We start from the raw sequence: 18,050 nt of genomic DNA, 5'->3' as shown, positions 1-18,050 counted from the left end.
AGCTTATCTCCCCTATGAAGCCCATTTCTACTGTAGTCACAAGCAGCTCTGTTCCCAGCCCCCTTCATATACCTAATTGCACCTCTCCTTCTCATAGCTCCTTCTCCCATCAATCCCAACTCCAAAGCCCACATCTTTTTTGCAGTCCCCCTCTCCCCATCATGTCCTCCCCCTGTTCTAATCTGAGCATCCTTCTCAGCTTCTCCTCCTCACAGCCCATTTCACGTCCTCTTCTCCCTGGTCTTTGATTCTTTTTTCTTCTGCAAAGTTGCACTTCCTTTCATTGTCTATGCCTCCTTTCACAGCCACATTTTGTCAGTAGCCCTTATCTCCCTTTCACAGCTTCTCTCCTGTATCTCATTCTCCCTCGTAGTCAGTAACTTATCTTCCACCATTCATCCATTCCATTCTTCTCAGTTGTATTTTTCCATATATTATTACTGAGTGAGAGAATTGCTGTGTGTGCCTACAGACTCAGATCTGTTCATCCACAGGTCAAGGTATTTATATCATGGTCTGCTAATATAACACCTTAATGAGTAGTTTTCTTATGAATTGTACACAGCAAAAGAAAGGCATGAAAGAAACTAGAAAAACGTAATAAGCTTTGATTTTGTTATTATTTGAAAATTAGGTTTCATAGTCCTGCAACTTTCAATTTAGGAGCCAAAATATTAGATTCTGTCCTATTGAAACGCAGGAATTTGCATAAAGATGGTCTGATCTCTCATATTTATATAAAGTCAACCCTTACGTTCTTATATTTATTCAGAACTCTGATTGGTGAGGGTTGGGTTCAATCTCAATGTACTGTACTATGATAATGTGCTTTATGGCATACGTTTAACAAGGCTATCCTTATTATAAAGCTCTGTTTGCTGTAAAAGTCTCTCTTATTCTACCATGAACCAGGAGCATCTATGGTTGTAAGTAGCAGTGCCAACATGTCACTGGGTTATGAAGATTGACATATCATAGCAGAATCTCATGTGATGATGGATATTGTAATAAGGCTGATGGATTACTGCTAATACAGTCACAGACCTGCACTACAAATCATTGGAAGGTCTCCAGAAAGCTCAAACAATCTGTTGTAGGTAAACACATTAATACAGTTGATCCAATCCCTTCTTCAGTGGTAGCAAACTAACCACATCTTTGTAGCTAAGTCAGCAGATGAAGAGTCATTAGAGAGATACTCTACCAGACCTGAGACCTGCAATTATGGTGAAAGGCAGACCATGCACCTTTAGGTCTGCCCTTTCCTTGAGGATGATTCCATATGGTACAAGACCTTGTTGATGCTAACAACATCCATGTGCTGAAACGTGTACACCAGTGGAAAGAAATATGATTTTGATGAATGATCACCAGAAGAAGAACCATGCCATTAGAATATTTTGTATAGAAAAATGATAAATAATGTCCAACCTGGGATCAAGAGCACTTACAAGAAATGTATAAATATATTTTTTAAATAATTATATAAAAAAAGAAATAAAATGAATCGGAGAAAATTGTTCTTCACTCAACATGTAATTAAACTCTGGCATTCATTGCCAGAGAATGTGGTAAAGGCGGTTAGCTTAGCGGGGTTTAAAAAAGGGTTGGACAGCTTCCTAAAGGAAAAGTCCACAGACCATTATTAAAATGGACTTGTGAAAAATCCACTGCTTATTTCTGGGATAAGCAGCATATAATGTACTGTACTGTTTTGGGATCTTGCCAGGTATTTGTGACCTGGATTGGCCACTGTTGGAAACAGGATGCTGGGCTTGATGGACCTTTGGTCTGTCCCAGTGTGGCAATACTTACGTACTTATGAAAATATTGTGTATAGATGCTACAACAGCTGTTAACAGAATTCACTGAATTTCCACCAGTTTATTTGTAGTATTTATAATTAGTAACATAAGAGGATAGCATTCGATTGGCCGCTGTCGTGGACAGGATGCTGGGCTCGATGGACCCTTGGTCTTTTCCCAGTGTGGCATTACTTATGTACTTAACTCCACGTTCTCCTCATATAACTGTGGTTCTTTTACCAAACATAAACCATATGGATGTATTTGGTTCGGCAGTAGTCAGTCAAAATTGCTGAATGCAATGTTTTTGCAAATTAGATTTAACCAGTCAGAATAAGAGATATTATCATTTACAGATAATTTGAGAAACCTTTTGATCCAGTTTATGAAAATGTATTGAACTGTGCCACAGAGGCGTAGCCAGACCTCTAGGTGGGAGGGGGCCAGAGCCCAAGGTGGGGGTGCACATTTTGGTCTGCCGCCCCACTGCTGCCCCCTCACTGCCACACCCCCCCCCCGTGCCACCACCCCTCCTCCGCCTCGCTGTCCCTCCTCCGTCACCTCGCCACTGCTCCTCCCCACCCACTACCACCACTGTTAACATATCTCAGCTGGCAGGGACCCCCAATCCCCACCAGCTGAAGCACCACCAAAACAAATACCTTGGCTGGTGGGAGTCCCCAACCCCCACCAGCTGAAACCTTCATCCATGCTCATTTTCACTAAAAGGAGCGTGCCAGACATGAGGAGAAAAGAGAGCAGGGCAGGCAATATGGCAGCGCCAGAGACCAGCATTGGACAAAGGCTTCAGCTGACAGGGGTTAGAGGCTCCTGCCAGCCAAACCAGGGGCCCAGAGCAAATTTTTGGGGGGGGCCCAGGTCCCTGTTGCCCCATGTAGCTATGCCACTGATGTGCCATAATAAAACCTATAGGTTGTTCCCCTTTATACAATTATTTTTTGCTGTTTTGCTGTTTTCATGAATGGCTTAGCAACAACATATGCGGCATCTTGAGTTACTTGGTATGTACCAGTTCAGAGCATGAATCCTAGTCAGAAATGTAGATTAATTACTTGTAGGGGGGGGGGGGGGGGGGAGCCATTGAGGGCATAGGCCCCAGAACTGTGGAATTCCCTTCCATTGTCCTTGCTTCAAGTGAAATGCTATATGCAATATGGCCTTAAAACATGCTTATTTCAGAAACATTTTAAGACTGAAAGCAATCTATTGTGTTTGATTATAATGTTTTATTACTGTTTAAAATATTTGGATTTAGAGACATTGTATTTACTCTATGTTGTCTGCCTTGAGCTGTGTAAGTAGTGAAGCAGTTAGAAATGTGGAATTAAATTCAATTAAACTATATTTACACATTTCTTGTAAGTGCTTTTGATCCCAGGTTTGACATTTTTTGTTATTTTTGAATATCTTATTTGCTAGGGGTCGGTGTTCAACTCTTTTCTTTTTAGATGTGATCGGAACATTTTGATCAAGTCCTAGTTCTCTAAATTCTTCTCATTCTACTAGGCAGGATGACAAAGACCAAGACTGGACAGAGACAGTCTAGACCAAGGGTGGACAACCACAGTGCTTGAGGACCACAACCCCGTCAAGTTTTTGAAGATTTCCACAGTAAATATGCATGAGATTGGTATGCCTGCACTGCTTCAATTGCATGCAAATAGATCTCCTGCATATTCACTATGGCCCTCAAGGACTGTGGTTGTCTGCAGTAGTGTTGCCAGACCTCAATTTTTGGGTGGTCCTAGGGGCAGACTGGGTAGGCATGACCCACGCATTTCTTCTATTCCCCCCACCACACACACACAGTAAAGATGAATACCTTGTCTGACAGGGAGCCCTAGGCTCTGACAACTGAAGAGTCGTTTCTGGAGTCCCTCAAGCAGTCTCATCTCCACGGCATTCAACAGCAAATTTCCAGCCGCCAACATCGACATCGATACTGCTCCCCCCTCCCCACATACTCAGTTCAACCAGCATCCCCCATGCATGTATGGGGGAGGGTGCCAATTGAACTGAGCATGTGTGGGAGGTGGGGGGAGTACTAGCATCGGCAGTTAGAAATGCACTGCTGACTGCCGTGGGGATGAGGCTGCTCATGGGACTCCAGCTGGCGGGGCCCAGGGATCCCTGCCAGCATACATCGCCACTGGGTGGGCCTGAAGTGAAACTGGGTGGACCCCTGGCCTAGACTAAACTATGAGGAGAGCAGAGAAGCCCAGAACCTTGTGGTGCTCTTCCTTCAATACAGACTCCAGGGACTATTGCCATAGCACAGTGACAAGGATCTGACTCTATTGGGACAGGAAGTCAACATTTCACAATGAAATGGAGTTTAGTTAGTAACGTTTTTTTCACCAAGGGATTAAAAAAGAGAAAGAGCTCTAAAACAGGTAGGACCAGCAAGTAGACAAGTTTTCACTCACGCTGCAGTATCCTTACGCGCTGCATCACTGTACTGAGCTCTCCAATGACAATCATTTTCCAGGGTTAGACTTGTATGTTCTGAATAATTTTATTTATAGCTAACAAAGAACTATGATGGAAAATGTACTGTGTACTTGTTATTTATTTGCATGGTGTTAACTGAATGTACAAATATTAAATAAGTTTCATGTGACCTGATTGCTCTGCTTCCTTATATCTAGATTTCATTGGTTTCATGTGAAATAAAACCCTCTTAAGTGCCGCAAAAAAGTTAATCATGCCAGTGGACTCACTACAATAGATTTGTTTTGTTTTAAGTATGTTTGTTTTGAATTCCATTTACTCCATTACCTGAAATAACAGAAAGAATTATTCTTCAGAGAAATTGTAGTAGATATATGGAACAGCCTTCCAATGAAGTGGTGAGGGACAAAACAGAAACAGAATTCTTGCAGCCTGGAAAAATATAGAAGTTCCTTAGCTGTTAGGGTGTGCGAGTAAAGCTCGAGAGCAGGTAGGGTTGATTGCACTGCACTGAGAATGGAAAAACCGTCACAAAACAAGGGGAGAAAAATTCCAAATCATGGGATAATGAACATATTTGGATCCCATGTATAACAAACTTCATAACAACCACTTAAATGAACATGGAGAAACTTCAGTTATTCAATAAATTTGTTTTGTGTGCTCATAGATTTTCTTAAGGACTAGCATAGACCAACTTGGTCTAACATAGTCCACAGGCTGCTAATTATCGCACTATTTTGTTTTGCTTTTTAATATGTGCCAAACCATGCAATCTCAAACACAAACTTAAACTGTGTAAAGTGCCACTTAGCTTTCAAGGTCCTGGGTCCCGACATGGGCCATGTTTCGCTGACCTGCTGTTTCAAGGGACCCAACTTTTAATATCACATGTTGGCTGCAGTGAGTCCCTAGAAAATCAAAGAAAGAGCTGTGTAAGTCTGAAAAAATTAATAAAATACTAAAACATGTTTTACATTTATCATTGGAATACCACAGAACCTGAGATCTCAAAAGGGAGGTGCAATGGTGGGCATATTTATAGTGAACATTTTTAGCTATATCAGTATCAGGTCTGCCAATTGCTTCCACTGTGTATTAAAGCGGAGCAGTTGACTTCCGGGTTCAGCCACAACGTTTTTTGTCAGTTATTCAGTGGGTTAATGGGTAAGCCCTTTCCCCACTTCGCAGACAGTGAGTTTTTCAAGTACTTGTTCTAGTTATGAATAATGTAAAAAATGTTTTAGTATTTTATTTATATTTTCAGACTTACATAGCTCTTTCTTTGATTTTCTAGGGACTCACTGTAGCCAACATGTGATATTAAAAGTTGGGTCCCTTGAAACAGCAGGTCAGCAAAACAATGGTCCATGTCAGGACCCAGGACCTTAAATGCTAAGTGGCACTTTACACAGTTTAAATTTGTGGTTGAGATTGCACGATTTGGCACATATTAAAAAACAAAACAGTGCAATGATTAGCAGCCTGTGGACTATATTAGACCAAGTTGGTCTGCGCTAGTCCTTAAGAAAATCTGGGCCCCTTTTACCAAGCTGCGGCAAAAGGGGGCTGGCGCTGGAATCTGCACACATGTGCCAAGGCCCCCTTTTACCACAGCTGGTAAAAGGGAAGTCTCGCTTTCCTACAGGAAATGGCTGAGTAGCAAGTAAAGCATTTGCCGCACGGCCATTTCAGGGGGAAGCCCTTACTGCTACCCATTGAGGTGATGGTAAGGGCTCCTGCATTAATAGCACTGCCCGATTACCACCGGGTACACTCTGGCACTACAAAAATTGTAAAAATTTTGTAGCGACAGAAATGACGGCGTGCTAGGGGTGGGAAGTACTGCCGGGCTGCTGCGGTAGCCTGGAAGTACTTCCTGTATAGCGAGCGGTAAGCCCACATTGGGCTTATCACCGCTTAGTAAAAGCAGTCCTCTATGAGCACACAAAATTAATTTATTGAATAATTGAAGTTCATGTTCATTTAAGTGGTTGTTGAGTAAGATAGATTGTTCCTATGCCACAATGAAAATAGTATATATATATATATACTAGTAAAACATGCCCATTTCTTGCGGCAATGAAACGGGCGCTAGCACGGTTTCCTTCCGGACCTCCCCCCATCCCTACTCACCCCGTCGGCGTTCGTCCACCATTGTTGCGGACCTCGGCACCACCTTCAATCTGCTGACATTGCTCCGCCCTCGACGTCATCACGTTTGATGCGAGGGCGGGGCCCCAACACAGTGTTTTCGGTGGCTTCACCACCACGAAGGCTTCGAACCGGAAGGAAGTGCCCGGAGGACCTGACAGTGACGTCAGTGTCCTCAGAATGTTGAGGGTGAGTTTTATTATATAGGATATATATATATATACACTAGCCGTTAAGCCCGTTAAAACGGGCGAGATTTGTAATTCTCACCTCCATGTCCAGCAAACCTCCTCTCTCCCCTGCCCTCCCCTCCCCCGATCCATGTCTATCAACCCTGCTCTCTCCCCTGCCCTCCCCCCCATGTCCAGCAGCCCTCCTGTCTCCCCTGGCCACCCCCCGTCCACCAACCATCCTCTCCCCTGCCCTCCCCCCATATCCAGCAACCTTCCTCTGTCCCTTGGCCTCCCCGCCCTGTCCACCAACCCTGCTCTCTCCCATGCTCTCCCCCCATGTCCAGCAACCCTCCTCTCTCCCCTGCCCTCCCCCCCATGTCCAGCAACCCTCCTCTCTCCCCTGCCCTCCCCTCCATCGATCCATGTCCAGCAACCTGCTCTCTCCCCTGCCCTCCCCCCCCCCCATGTCCAGTAGCTCTCCTGTCTCCCCTGGCCTCACCCAGTTCACCGACCCTCCTCTCTCCCCTGCCCTCCCCCCATATCCAGCAACCCTCCTCTTTCCCTGGCTTCCCCCCACCCTGTTCTCTCCCCTGCCCTCCCCCCATGTCCAGCAACCCTCCTCTCTCCCCCTGCCCTCTCCTCATGTCCAGCTACCCTCCTCGCCGCCGCTCCCTCCCTCCTCCGTGCCAGGCCCCCTGCACTGACATGAGAGCGCCTCTCACCTCCGTGTGAAAGCGCTGCAGGCAGCAGCAGAGGTGAGAGGCGCTGTCATGTTAGTGCAGGGGGCCCGATACGGAGGGGGGAGGGAGCAACGGCGTCGGGGATGGGGGGAGGGTGGAGGTTGGTGCGCCAGTGATATTCCTTTCCTTTGTCTCCAGGCTCTCCAGCGGCAGGCCTACAGCGTCCGTTTCCCTCTCTGTTCCGCCATCTGATGTCATCACATCTTGACGCGAGGGCGGGACAGAGAGGGAACTCTGTACTGCGCATTTGCGGGTGAGTCGGTCACTTGTCTTTTATATGTTTGATACACACACACATAGAATTACAGAGACAGCAGCCAAAATTTAACTTGTACATTGGATATTTTTTGCAGCAGAGACTCATTGGCATAATATGGCATCTCAATGAGATTCCTGCAAAAAAAAAAAAAAAAATAGCAGATGATTCAGGTCACCAGGGACAGGCTGTACTAGTTCTGGCTTTGCTTCAATGCATCTATGGAATTGTACTTATAACTTTGAATGACATTGATAATAACAGGCTTGTTGTGACTTTGGTGAGATGATAGCAATCGCTGTAGGCTGTGATATATTTTTTTAATTCTTTATTTATACATTTCAACATAAACGTTACAAGTAGAACCATTTGAATTAGCAAAACAGATTGGTTTATATAGGCAAAATATAAAAGGAAACAATGAATGTAGGAAAAAAGGTCACCAATCTTCCTTAGACCATTGGCTTCCAATCAAGACCAGGGTTGTTTTTAAGCTCTGTGCTCTTAAATTTCAGACTTTATATGGCACTGCCCCTGATTATACAGAAACATAGAATCATGACGGCAGATAAGGGCCAAATGGCCCATCCAGTCTGCCCTTCCTCTGTAACCACTAGCTCCTTCTTTTCCTACGGGATCTTATGTGCCTGTTCCAGGCTTTCTTAAATTCAGACACAGTCCTTGTTTCCACAACCTCCACCGGGAGGCCATTCTATGCGTCCACCACCCTTTCCGTGAAAGAGTACTTTCTTAAATTCCTCCTAAGCCTATCTCCTCTTAACTTCATCATATGCCCCCTCATTCCAGAGTTTTCCTTCATTTGAAAAAGGTTTACCTCCTGTACATTAACGCTACTTAGGTATTTAAACGTCTCTATCATACTCCTCTCTCCTGCTTTTCTTCCAGCGTATACATGTTGAGGTTCCTAAGCCTGTCCCTATATGTTTTATGACCAAAACCACTTACCAATTTTGTAGCCACCCTCTGGACCGATTCCATCCTGTTTATATCTTTCTGTAGGTGCGGTCTCCAGAATTGCACACAGTACTCTAAATGGGGCATCACCAGAGACTTATTCAAGGGTACTATCATCTCTTGTTTTCCTGCTGGTCATTCCTCTCCTTATGCACCCATGCATCCTTCTGGCTTTGACTGCCATCTTTTCCACCTGCTTGGCCACCTTAAGGTCTTCGGACACAATTGTCGCTTTGCCTTCTCACAATGCTACCTATTGTGCAAGAGACTACCTACATCTTCATTTTCCTACCTGTAAGAAAGTAGTCATGATGTCAATTTATTCTGCTACTTTTTCTTACCAAGGTACTAAGTGGTGGAATTCCTTGCCGAAATACATTAGATCTCAAGGTGATTACTTAAGGGTCCTTTTACTAAGGTGTGCCGAAAAATGGCCTGTGCTGTTGTAGACGTGTGTATTGGACCCACGCAAGTCCATTTTTCATCACAGCTGCAAAAAAGGCCTTTTTGGGGGGTCTGAAAATGGACGTGCGGCAAAATTAAAATTGTTGCGCGTCCATTTTGGGCCTGACACCTTACTGCCACCCGTTGACAGCGGTTGGGTCTCATGCGTTAACTGGGTGGTAATCGTCAGCATGCGTACACTGCTGATTACTGCCCGGTTAGCACCACACACTGGAAATTTTCCGGCACGCATAGTGGACTCGCCTAAAATATGAAATTACCGCCTGGGCCATGTGGTAGCCGAGTGGTAGATCCAAATTGACACGCTTTGGGCGTGCGTAGGCCAGGGGCATAGCCAGACTTCGGCGGGAGGGGGGGTTCAGAGCCCTAGGTGAGATGGCACATTTTAACCCCCCCCCAGCGCTACCAACCCCCCTCGCCATTGTCGACCACCGCCGCCGCCACCACCACCACCAACAACAACAACTTTGACCCCCCCCCCCCGCCGATGACCCTCTTGACCCCCCTCCCACCGCCAACCCTCCCTCGCCGCCGCCGTTGCCTACCTTTGCTGGTGGGGGACCCCAATCCCCACCAGCCAAGGTCCTCTTCTTCCTTCATTCTGTTTCTGAGTCTGACGTCCTGCACGTTTCCTTCGTTCTGTTTCTGAGTCTGACATCCTGCACGTACAACGTGCAGGACGTCAGGCTCAGAAACAGAACGAAGGAAGAAGAGGACCTCGGCTGGTGGGGGTTGGGGTCCCCTGCCAGCAAAGGTAGGCGACGGTGGGTTGGTGGTGGGAGGGGGGGTCGATAGGGTCATTGGCAGAGGGTCCAGGGCCAAATCTATGGGGCCCCAGGCCCCCATGGCCCCACCTAGCTACGCCACTGCCGTAGGCACCCATGCAGCTTAGTAAAAAGGCCCCTAAGTCTTGTTTAAATACAAATGATCTAAATATTACTCAGAAGCGTGTAGATTATCACTTCATTCTAAATCAATCAAAATATGAGATATCTACAGTTGACGATGTAGCAGTTTTGTCTAAGGAGGAAAAGCCTCAATTAAATGTTAGGACACTCCGTTGTTAATATAGTAATTGACTTAAGGGAGGCCAACACATTCATCACCGGCTGAAAAACCTCCTGCTTGTACTATTACTAACTCTTCAAAAAAGCTGTTAGATTCAAATATGAAAAAAGACTTAAGACTTATATTTCAAGTCACCCAGTGGTCCGCTGAATCTCTAACCACTAACCACGGCCTTAAGTTAATTACTATATTAACAACGGAGTGTCCTAACATTTAATTGAGGCTTTTCCTCCTTAGACAAATCTACTACATCATCAACTGCAAATACCAATGATACCAGTAAAGTTGCACTTTCAGCAGTATCTGTTAGCAAAATTTCCAGCAATTCAGAAACATTCAACAAATCCTTCTTACCCACTTCTTGAGCCTGTACCCCCAGGGTCTCCCTCGACAGAGGATTAGAGAGAACATAGTATATCCAACTTAATGGAGAAATAGTGTCAGGGGGAATTTTCAAGACTTCAGTCAAATATCTTTTAAATACATCTAGGGAAGAAATACCTGGGGATTTAGGAAAGTTCAAGAAGCGGAGATTTAACCTACGGTTATAATTTTCTATCTGCTCAAGTCTTCTCTGCAGAGTTACTTTATCTTTTACTATGGCAGCAGTCAAGTTTTGCTAATTCTTTATTTCTTGTTTAACCCCTGAGATTTCAGCTGTAAATTCCACTTTAGTTCTCTTTAAATATTTAGATAAGTTCTCAACTGTACTCACTAAAGTGAAAACCTCCTGTACAGACCTAGTCACTGTTTAAGTCCAGCTTTCTCTTCAGAACTAAAAGCTCCCCTGCAACTTCCACAGGTCTCTGTACTCCATCTGATGTTGCAGCTTCAGCTCCTCGAATAAAGGACCTTTCTTCACTGACTTCCACATAGGAAGGCCCATGCTGAAGGGCTGAACCATCTGGGCGAGGTGGTGGGTTGGGAACCAGAGGAGAGAGAGTGACGTCCAGCCTCAGGTCTCCGGGGGTCTCCCAAACCCGTAGCAACAGCAGGGCTCCTTCCAGGCAGCATTGGGGTTCTAGAGCTGAACCTCTCTATAGATTACTGTGATGGTGAAGACATTCGGACCATCGAGAGCCCAGCCCTGACTGTCCCCTTATGCTTGGTGTGCAGTGTAGCAAGAGGGAAGAAAGAATTTTGCCCACAGCAGGTAGGGAGACTCAAGGCTGTGATACTTTATAAAGGACCAACAAAAGAAAGTTGTAATGTGTATTTTGGAGACCTCACAGGCATCTTCCTCAAAGACTTCAATTTTCTCCTGGACCAAAGCAGCTACTCTACATTGCAGTATATGAGATGATGGTAAATGTGTCTCCAAAATCACTTCCAGTGCCTTTGAGAATCACTGTGCTTGGGTGTTGTGGATACTTTGATCCTTCAGATGATTTGATGTGGACACACGTTGTGGGGTAGACACACTTCATCTGACTTTTTTCCTTTAAAAAAACAAAACAAAACTTAAATTGGAATCCTTAGATAATCTCAGATGAGCTGAGTAATAAATATCCTTTCAGTGGTATATATATAACCATATGTGTAAGTGATTCTACAGCATTCAGTAGTACAGCTTTCTTTCACTGTTCATTGCTGATGTTATTTGCTTGGATCATGATGGCAGATGAGATAGGTCAGACTTTTCCATATAGTCCATCACAAGAATATTGAGAAAATCTGGAATTATCAATTTATTTGAAAAAAAAAAGAAAGAAGGAAAAGACTTTGTGCTGTATTTTCATGGAGTGATAAAACTAGATGAATGTTTTAGTTCTTCAAGCTGATCACTGATGTCATACAATAGAAATAAATAATAAATAGTAAATAAAAGAAAGGAAAATATGGTGATAACTTTTTTTTTACTTAACAGAGGCTCTTTTATTTTCCTTTTTTTCATTATATTTTATTGTATTTTTTGAAGATACACAAAGAAGAGAGATGCATTTAAAATGCAAGGAATACAGTAATAATAAGTGTAATAATAAGTATAACAGTCATCACTTCAGAGACAAAATGAGAAATTATGAATGACTCTTAGTGAAAAGATACAAAATAATATATAGTTTTCATAAATTTCACAAATAAAATTTTTTATGCATGCTATTGTGAATGCAGATATTTTCTAAGGGAGACCAGTCTAGGTGTTTTTCAGCAACCGTGCCTACGAGTTCAGCAGAAGCTAGCTCAAGTTTCTGGTAGCATAAGGCGGCTCTTTTATTACAGTATAGTAAAACATGGGTTTAGCGCATTCTAACACGGGATTTTCCCGTGCACTAAATCCAATTTTTGTTGGCACTTTGCAGAAGATTTCTTTTTGGGGGGGGGGGGCAGGTCATGTGCTAATCTTATCATTAACATGCTGTACCTTCAAAAAATTAACACAGGAACATAGGAGCTCCCACGTTAACTCTGCATTATCCAGTTAGCACATGCTAGTCATAACACTCTAGCTGGATAACATGGGAACAGCCACTCTCCACCCATAAAACACTCCCTTCTAAAAATATATTTGTTGCCAAATCGTTGCAATGTCACCCAAAACTAATGAGGGGAGGCAGAAGGCGTGATCACACAGGTTTATGCAGGAGCTAAGACTTATCGCACATACAGGCACAGAAGAGCTGCTGCAGTCAGGGTTGGCCCAAGGCAAGATGCCATCCCCCCAGGCAGCATTTACCTTTCATATTCCAAACCTGGCAGCAGCAGTGATTCTCATAGGCTGCCCTTTCACCGGCACAAGCCTCTTCCCTTTACTGTGGCTGCTTGAGCCTCTGACAAAACAGGAAGTTACATCAGAGAGGTGGCCGCAGTAAAGGGAAGAGGCGGGTGCCAGTGGCAGCAGGGCAGACTTTGGGAATCACTGCCCCTGCCGGGTTTGGAACATCACCGTGACGAGGTAAAACACCGTGAAGGGGGAGATGCTGTTCCTGAAGAGTGCCACCTGAGGCCCCCTCCTCAGGTGGCCTAATGGTCAGGCTGCCCCTGGCTGCAGTACTGTACAGGCAGATAATAGTGCCCTTTCATTTGGGATACACTTGATTGCCACCAGACCACTGAAGCTATTTACATGCTAGCCTGAATATATAACACTGGGAATAGTAGTTCCACAGCACCTGTCTCTCTATCTGTAATTGGTGCTCCCATGTCATCATTTTCAGTGATATGAAAGAAAATCCTTGAAATCTAACTAAAAGAACTATATGAGTCTAAAGCAAAGAAAAGGTGGAAAAAACCCGCTCTGGAACTAGGAAATTTACAAGTTCAAAAGGTGATAGTATTTACCTTTGTGTTTAATTAATGGGATGGGAGTTGAACTACCTGTAGATTCTTATCCCAGCCTTGATCTGACCCCGAGGGTCTCCAGCTAGCTCCAGTACAGGGAATATTACACGGCTATTTGGTCAACCTAAAGGCATCTTATGGATGGTGATTACAGAACTTTTATAGCCACCCCCCTTGATAGGCATCTGGGCTGGTCACAGCTGACTGCAGCACTGAGTGGATCAAGCATCTTATTTCCATAATAATCTGCCAAGAGCAGTTACAGAGAATTATAACTCACCATCCAGAGAGCATAAAGAGTGTTCAGGGGAGGGAAAACAAGGCACATGAGGTCACTCTGGATCACATAGCAGATTAGCTTTAATTCATTTCACAGACGAGAGTATATTAATGCCAAAATTTTGCCGTCTCCTTTTATCACGGTTCCATTTTTTTTTTGTTCATTTGGCACAACAGTTTCCTCTTGTTCTTTTGGGTTCAATGGGAAGGTGCATCTGTGAGGCTACAGAAGCCAGACACTGAGCCTTCATTTGCAACTCCAGATCCAGATGTGACCTTGATTTGAACTGACTCCTGGTGCCCACAGAAGGGACCCTCCTTCCCATGGTTTTCTTGGCATGATACATGTGTGGTTTGCCACTGCCTTCTCCTGTGCAGTGGGAGGCACCACGATGTTGCTGCTGTCCAACATGGGGGGGGGGGGCATAAATCAGACTAGCTTTACCGCTAGAACCTGCCTAGCATTGGACCCAAGGCAATGGAGGGTTAAGTGACTTGTCCAAGGCCACAAGGGATTTGAACCTGAATCTTCTAGTTCCCAGTCCACTGCTTTACCCAGTAAGCTACTCTTCAACTCCTAATTTGCAACTAACTGAGGAATTTTTCCTCTATATCATCTTCCAACTCATTTGGGAGCCCTTTTACAAAGGCGCGCTGAAAAATGGCCTGCGGTACTGTAGACGCATGTTTTGGGCGTGCACAGAACCATTTATCAGCGCACCTGTAAAAAAATGCCTTTTTACATTTTTGCCGAAAATTTACGTGCAGCAAAATGAAAATTGCCACGCGTCCATTTTGGGACTGAGACCTTACCGCCAGCCATTGGCTTAGAGGTAAGGTCTCATGCGGGAACCAGACGGTAATAATCTACATGCGTAAAATGCCAATTACCGCTCATGCACCAGAAAATAAAAATATTTTCTGGCGCGTGTAGCGGACACGTGTCAAAAATGAAATTACTGCAAGGGCCACATGGTAGCCGGGGCATACTGAGCTGCAGATGATCAAAAGTAAACACGGGCACTAGAGGGCAATAGCACTGTAGTGCCCATGTTCGCTCCCGCCCAATGATCAGAGCCAGTAAGCATGTGTAACAACGCGCTTGCTGGCTCTGAATGCCAATTGAATGCAAAAGACCATGATCAAGTATATAATATCAAGTTCATTGATGATTTAATCTTGAATTGATAAAGAACGTGACTGTTGGGAAGACTGGATGGACCATTCAGGTCTTTATCTGCAGTCACTTACTATGTAAATGTATGCAAACAAGGGTCTCCTACATGCCTCCCTTATGATCAGCAGGCAGCACCAAACAAAGGCACTGCTCTCGCTGCAAACCCTATGCCAGCTCGGAGCTGTACAAAGGAGGAATGGGGGAGACCAGCGGAGGAGGTTTGACAGGTCCAGGATTTTCTCCAGCCCCCCCCCCCAAACACTAAAAAGGGTGGTCCAGTGGAACCAGTAGCCCCCACCCCCAACACTGAATAGACTCTGGTGGTTCAGTGAGACCGCTAGCCCTCCTCTTCCTCACTCCCCTGGTGGTCTAGCAGCCCCAACCCTAACCCTCCCCCCCCCCCACCTCCACACCTTACAATGACGGAGGAGGGAATAGCACTCCCTTCTCTTTCCAGCAGTGCCTCCATAATAGCAGTGCCCTGCCCTGTGCATCCTGGCATGCATTGGGTGGGGCTTCCTTTCCACATAAGGGTGTTTCTGCCATATACCTAGCACATACCAGGATGCACTGGGCAGGGTTGGAAGGAGGAAGAGGGGGGTTCGGGGCCGCTAGACCACCAGGTGGGGGATGGAGGTCCACTGGACCTCCAGCTCTTTCTTGTGTTGGGGGGGGCAGAGAGGTCATCTACCATTGGGGAGGTGAAGGTCTGGCCAGGCCGGGGGGATGTTGGGGAATGTTCGACAACAATGTCTGCAGGAGGATTGTGCCTTGGGTGCATGCCCAGGTACAGACGCCTATGATTAGAGCTAATAGTGTGCATGAATTTGCATGCTATTAGCTTTGATCATAGGGGTGTTATTGCCCCACGCTGGTCCAGTGTTAACTTTAGAGCACTGTTCAGATCATCTGCACATGAGTTCACAGTTCACTCTCTGAAGATTTTGTCTGTCGAATTGTACAATATTTAAGAGCAGTGCTCATACTGCCATAAGGGAACACTGATAATCTCATCCTTTGTTTTTCTGCTCCGATTTGTACATTTGACAAACTTTGTTCATTAGTATGAGAAAGTTTGCTCCACATATTGGGACTGAGGTTTTGTTCTGGAGTTTTATTGCTATATTCTTTTTCAGACTTAAATTCTGATTTTAAAAACCAGTGGAGGTGGTACTGATATATATGTAATGCCCCCTCAGAAGCGGCCCTGGGTTTGGGGTCTGACCTACCAGGAGCCCCCTGTGCAAATTCCATTGGTCCCTAATATGTATAGTGCCTGGTGCCTACACTTAAGGGAAAAAAGGTTTTAGCGGGTAAGATTTCCCTCCCTTTTCCCTTGGAAACTCCAACAAATCCTTCTATAAATTTAATTCTTAGAATTTTCTACCTCTGTTACCTATGACCTGCAGTCCTGACAGGTTTCAAAGAACTCTCCTGCTCTGTATTTACTGGAAAGCTCCTCCCCTTACTCTCAATCACAGGTAGCTATGGAGAATAGAAAAAGATATATTTTACTTACAGCCTGTCTTCCTTCCACACACAAACCTTTAATATACACTAGTAAAAAAGGCCCGTTTCTGACACAAATGAAACGGGCGCTAGCAAGGTTTTCCTCGGAGTATGTATGTTTGAGAGAGTGTATGTGAGAGTAACTGTGTGTGAGAGAGAGTGAATGTGCGAATGTGTGTGTGTGTGTGTGTTTGTGTGTGTGTGTGTGTGTGAGAGAGAGTGAGTCTGGGTGTGAGTGTGTGTATGAGAGAGAGAATGAGAGTGTGTGCAAGTGAGTATGTGAGACAGTGTGAGAGTGTGTTTCACACAGATAACAGTGTGTGTGAGAGAGTGTGTGTGAGACACAGACTCTCTGTGAGACTGAGTGTATGAGACCAAGAGAGTGTGTGAGTGACTGTGTGACACAAAGAGAGTGAATGTGATACAGTGTGAGACATAGAGTGTGTGAGAGTGAGAGAGAGAAAGACATTGACTGTGAGAGTGTGTAAGAGAGAGTGTGTGTGACAGAGATGCCCCCCCCCCCCTCTCTCTGGTGTCTGAACATTACCGTGCAGGACGCTGAGCTCTGGCTGTGCTTCAAGGAACTGACCAATCCTATTTAATAGAATGCACCTCCAACATTCTGAAGCCGAGAAACCTCGTGTGGTTGGCCACTTCTGCTTGTGACAAACCCGGAAGTAAGTGACGTCAATTCAGGAGATGGATACAGAGAGCAGGAATGCCTCAGCCATGCAGTTAGCTTCAGAATGTTGGAGGTGTGTTTTATTATATAGGGTAGGATAAGAAAATACACAAGCCATGTCTTATTAAAACCTCTCGTTAAAGGGGTTTCATATATACCGCAAGAAAGTCCAAGAGCCTTCTTTTAAGACTTTTCATTCCCTGAAGCTCACCTGTCAAGGGAGCAACAAGATTTGTTTTTATCTCATATTTAAAATATATTTTTCCTTCCCTTCTAAGATTAATATGAGTTCTATGTGGCAAGAATCTTGGTGTTTCGTTTCCTTCTGCAGGGGGGAAGTCACTCAGGAGCGCATTGTTCACAGTGCAAAACCAGGAAAACAAAACTATCTTGACAGAAAATTGTAGAAAGGTCAAAGTAATAAGATGGATTTAAATAGAGAGCAGACAAATATGAAGGATTTCAAAGTACCTGAATCAACTGCTAGTAATAAGCAAGTTATGAATAGTAATTAAAAAATAAAGTATACATTTAGATGGCTATATGCAAATACAACAAGTCCAAAAGATAAGATTGAAGTGTTAAATGCAATGGCACAAAACAAAGATACAGGCAAAAAAGGCATCTCATATGTCAAATGGAAAAGGAGTAAGTAATGCCACACTATCTTAAGAGTAAAAAATATATTGAAATGACAGAGCAGATTGAACTAGTGGTGATAGAAAGATGAAATGACAACAAAGAGCATATAGCCTATCTAATTTGCTCATCCATACCAGCTATCAAGCACTATAATCCCTTCCTCATCTCCACCACCTCTACTAAAAGGCTCTTCCTGGAACATACTCCAGATTTGACTTATACTGCTATCCCTTTCTGTATTATTAATAATATAAAATCTTGGGCTACTAAACATATGTTGAAGCTTAATGCTGACAAAACAAACATTTTATGGTTTACTAATTCTTTACATTCTATTCCTTTTTCTATTGCACTAGCACAATCTCTCTTTTGCA

The sequence above is a fragment of the Microcaecilia unicolor genome, chromosome 8 (genome assembly GCF_901765095.1).
Source record: "Microcaecilia unicolor chromosome 8, aMicUni1.1, whole genome shotgun sequence".
Lineage (NCBI taxonomy): Eukaryota > Metazoa > Chordata > Amphibia > Gymnophiona > Siphonopidae > Microcaecilia > Microcaecilia unicolor.
This window is presented reverse-complemented; position numbering follows the sequence as displayed.